The 5000-nt window shown below is 46.3% G+C and overlaps 1 pseudogene; it reads left to right on the forward strand.

The window, feature by feature from the left end:
- Positions 1-5000, forward strand: part of LOC112272135 — an 8503-nt pseudogene that overhangs the window by 421 nt on the left and 3082 nt on the right.

Consider the following 5000-nt stretch of genomic DNA (forward strand, 5'->3'; position numbering starts at 1 on the left):
GGATGGGGGCCGGCAATGCGCCCTGGCCATATGCTGAACGGCTCTTGCTGGTCCGCCGCTCGGCTCGGGACATGGACTGTTGTCGGCCGCGCCGGCGGCCAAAGCCCGGGGGCCTTAGGTGCCCCCGGTGGCCGTCGTCGGCACGGCCGGTACCCGCGCGCCGCAAGGCGTGCCCTTCGGGGCACCGCGCTGCAACGCCCTGCGGGCTACCCATCCGACCCGTCTTGAAACACGGACCAAGGAGTTTGACATGCGTGCGAGTCGACGGGTTATGAAACCTGGGATGCGCAAGGAAGCTGACGAGCGGGAGGCCCTCACGGGCTGCACCACTGGACGACCCTGATCTTCTGTGAAGGGTTCGAGTTGGAGCACGCTTATCGGGACCCGAAAGATGGTGAACTATGCTTGAGCGGGGCGAAGCCAGAGGAAATTCTGGTGGAGGCTCGAAGCGATATTGACGTGCAAATCGTTCGTCTGACTTGGGTATAGGGGCGAAAGACTAATCGAACCATCTAGTAGCTGGTTCCCTCCGAAGTTTCTGAAACGACCGCCCCCGTGTAACATCCCAAAATTTCAAACTTTTACATGTGCATTGCATCCATGAGCATCATGCCACAATTGCATATTTGAATTCAAATTTTGAATCTCAAAAGGGCTCTAAAAGACTTTGTTTACACCCATTTAAGCTTTGGATTTTCAAACCAATAGGGTTTATGTATAAAAGGGGTTTAATGCATATATAAGCTACCCATAATTTTTGGTTAATTATTTGGAGTTGAAAAAGTATTTTATTCAAATAGATATATAGCCCTAAAGGCATTTATAGGGCAAATGTATTTTTATATATTTTATTTTGAGGGGAAACTACTCCCAAAAGTTGTATCATGGTAGGACATGATTTTACAAATTTACTGGTTTTATTTGGACCAATTTTGAGTTCAAACTCAAAAGATACCAAAGAAATAAGAAAAGCAGAAAAAGAAAAGGCAAAAAGAAAAAAAAAAGGGGTAAACCGGACCGGCCCAGTCCGACCGCGCCCGACCGCGACGCGCGCCGGCCCCGCCAGCCCGACCGCCCCACGCGCGCGCCCGCACCCGCTGACAGGTGGAGCCCACCTGTCAGGGGCTTCTTCCCCATTTGGAAGGCGCCCGCGACGCGCGCCGTCACCACCGTGATCTCCGCATCCCGTGCCTCCCGCGCCTCCGTGCCTGCGTCCCTATAAAACCAGCGCGCCCCTCTCTCTCTTCCCCCTCTTTCCCCTCTCTATTGCGCCCCTAGGCTCGAGAAATTTCTTGCCGAAGCTTTGCCCGCGCCGCCGCCGTTCTCCTCCGTCTCCGGTGAACCCTAAGGGTAAGCGCCGCCATCTTCTTTTCCCTCTTCCTCTACTCCTCCGTGCGCTTCGGTTGACGCGCTCCGTCTTCGCCCCCGTGCACTGCAGCCTCCGGACGCCGCCCGCTCGTCCTCGCCGGAGTCCGGTGACCGCGTCGCCGTCTTCGCGCGTCCTAGGCGAGCCCTCCGCCCTCCCGAAGTCGCGCCGACCTCGTCACCGAGCGCGCCGTGCCGCGCCGCGCCTCCCCGTGACTTCCCCGAGCTGCCCGCGACGCCGGAGCACCCCGCGCCGCCACGCCCGTGCCCGCGCCGCCGTCTCCTCCAACTCCGGCCGCCCGCGCCGCCCGGTAAAACCCTAGAACTCCCCTCGTCCGTCCGATCCGGATCCGAGGGCTAAGAATAGACCCTGTTTTAATTTTTAACCGAACCGGTACGCACCAATTAGATGCTGACATGTGGCACCTGGTTTTATAAAATAAAAATGTAATTTTAATCCCCCGGAATTAATAAAAGGCACTTTTGCAGATAGGCCCCTATAACTTCAAATGATCATTACTTTAAATCTGTTTGGCCAAATTTAATGATCCACACCTTTTTGGAATCCTTAAGAAATTTAGAATCTTTTGGCACTCTCCAATTTCAAATTTGAATATTTGAATCACATTCAAATTGCAGATTAGGGTTTTATGCCTTTTAAATCATAACTAATTATCTAGGAGTCCTTTTTGAATGAAACCAGTGTCCAAAATTTTGTTTTATTGACCTCTGTCCAATGGGACAGAGAAATAAATATTTTGAACTAATCTATCTGGCTGATGCCAATGAAACCTCATTTTAGGGTTTAAACCCTAGCCATTTTAATTTATTTAAAAACCCTAATTGCATGTGCTTAGTTATCAATGCCTTGCAGGTGAAACTGATGAAGAGTGAGGTTCGTCGATTTTTCTTTGGGTCATGTGCTTACATTCCAACATGCTCTCTCCTCTGGTAGTAGATGAGGCCCTTTTTTTCCCTACCTTTCCGCTGCAGCTTCATGATACATTGTTATCATGGTTTTGAACATTATTTGTTTATGCTGGCCTAGGAGGTCATGCAAGTTTGTAAGTACAATTTAAGTTCTGGATGATACGATGTAATAAAGTACTTTTGACCTTTGTATCTTGGTATTACATCTTGAACTGTGTGTGCTAGTGAGTCGATCCAGGGACTAGCACAGGTAAGCACAGAGATCGAACCCTTGGTGAAGGGGGATCCCTTCACCCCGTACACGGGTTCGATCTCTGTGCTTTAGTGCTAGTCCCTGGATCGACTCACTAGCACACACATTTCAAGATGTAATATGATAGAACAAAGGTCTCAATATTACAACGTATCATCCAGAATTTAAAAGTGTTTACAACTCGCATAACCTCACGGGTTAGCTGGAAATAAAACAACTGTTTAGCAGCAGAAAACGAAAGATACCAGGGCACATCAACACCACGGTGAGAGCGTGTTGGAATGTAGGCCCGTAACCCAAACAAGCAGAACGTACATCTTACTCGTCGTCGGAGCTTCCTGCATCATTAAACGATGCAGCCACTAGGGTCAATACATTGAATGTATTGGCAAGTTCACCAAGGGTTATAACAGAACCTACCAAGTATATGCAGTATTTGGCAAGGTGGAGTTCAGGCTGTTTGCGTGGAAGCAGAACATAAATTACCCTACTACAAAGGAATGTTATAATAATGTTAACTATTGGACACGGGGTAGACACACCCATGCTCTTATTAACCTAGAGCACATTGAAGTGGATTCATCAAGTGCTCCTACCCTGTTCAAACCATTCATTTTATTTAAGAAATTGGAATGAGTGAGACTTTCCTTACAGCCCCCAAATCTAGTTGCTCATAAATTGTCCGTAACCGGGGACACGGCTAAGTACTTAGTTTGACACTCTCGAGAGGTTGTACACTTTACCCACAAGAAATTGACGTGTTAATCCCTTGCTGTCCTCAGGGTAGAGTAGCAACGGTATCGATTACAGGAATTTTCAGACCATAATCACCCAGACCACCTGAGGGACCTACGTTCCCACCTACACGGCTACATATGCACAATCCCTCGGATCCAGGATCATATGTCTTACATCCATCCTGGCAGAGCCCATATTACCATGTGGTTGTACTAGAAGCTACTTAACAGGAAAACTAGTCCAGTCTCTCTTACCCCAGGTGGCATTCCACATTTGCAACGTAGGCGCTCCCCGAATCCACGGGAGAGACGTCCATGGACGATCCATTCCTGAATCCACAGGAACTCGACTCAGAGGGACCCATAGAAATGGACCTGACGCCGCTAATTCTCAAAATCCTCAAAGCAGCCCACCCAGGATGGTTCATTGAATTAGTTGTTTTGCCTTACATCTAACAAAAACATTTCATATAGCCAAAGGCACAACAATATCATAATGTAGTTATTTCCCCCACGATACTACCATAGCCTAGCATTCAACTAAAAACGATGGCAGTTTGGTGGCAAGGTAATGGCGAGGGTAAACTATACTACTTGGAATTTATAGCTAGCATAGAGGTACGAATAATAGTCCTATCAATGAATCTGTACCAACAACACTAATGCATCTCTACCAACATAGAGGTTCGGCCGGTTTTCTTCGGTTTTTCTTTTTCTTTTTTTCTATTTTCTGTTTTTGAACCTCAAAATTGATTCGGAGCTCCAAATCACTCCAAATAAAATGCAACAAAATTTGTAAAATCATATTTTCATATGATCTAACTTTTGGAACAAAAATTTCCTCAAAATAAAATATTTAAAAATACATTTGCCTTTAAAATGGCTTTTAGGGCCCTTAGGCTATCAAAATAAATTATTTTTCAAAATAGTTTGAAAAGCCAACTTATGGGATAGCTTTATATATGCATTAAATCCCTTTTTAAATCAATACCCTCATGGGTCGAAAATGCAAACACTCAAAAGCAAGATCCAAGCCCAAAATCAAATAAAAGCATTTTTGAAAAGGGGTTTTCTGGGCAAATTTTAGGGTTTTCAAATGTGGTTAAATGCAAGGGTGACATGATGCTCATGATATGCAATGCATATGAAGGGTTTTGAAAAGTTGGGATGTTATAGAGCTAACCCCCTTAAGACTCGTCCTCGAGATTCCTGTTGGTTAGCAAAAAGGTGTGGGTGGTCTTCTTGAAGATCATCCTCGCGTTCCCACGTAGCTTCTTCTTCGGTGTGGTGATTCCATTGAACCTTGCAGAATTTGATGGTCTTGGAACGGGTATGTCTTTCGGCTGTTTCGAAGATTCTAGGTGGTTTCTCTTCGTATGTGAGATCGCTTTGAATCTCAACTTCGTCAAGTGAAATTGTATCCCTTAGTGGCGTATGGGCAATTTCCGGGTGGCACTTCTTTAACTGTGACACATGGAACACGTCGTGGACACTTGTCAACTTTTCAGGTAACTCCAACTTGTAAGCTACCTCTCCTTGGCGTGTTAGAACTTTGTAGGGTCCAATATAGCGTGGTGTTAATTTTCCTTTAATCCCAAATCTCTTAACTCCACGTATCGGGGAAACTCTTAGATACGCTCTGTGACCAACCTCATAGGTGACCTCCCTTCGTTTGGCATCTGCATAACTCTTTTGCCTGGATTGAGCTATCTTAA

The sequence above is a fragment of the Brachypodium distachyon genome, chromosome 3 (assembly GCF_000005505.3).
Source record: "Brachypodium distachyon strain Bd21 chromosome 3, Brachypodium_distachyon_v3.0, whole genome shotgun sequence".
Lineage (NCBI taxonomy): Eukaryota > Viridiplantae > Streptophyta > Magnoliopsida > Poales > Poaceae > Brachypodium > Brachypodium distachyon.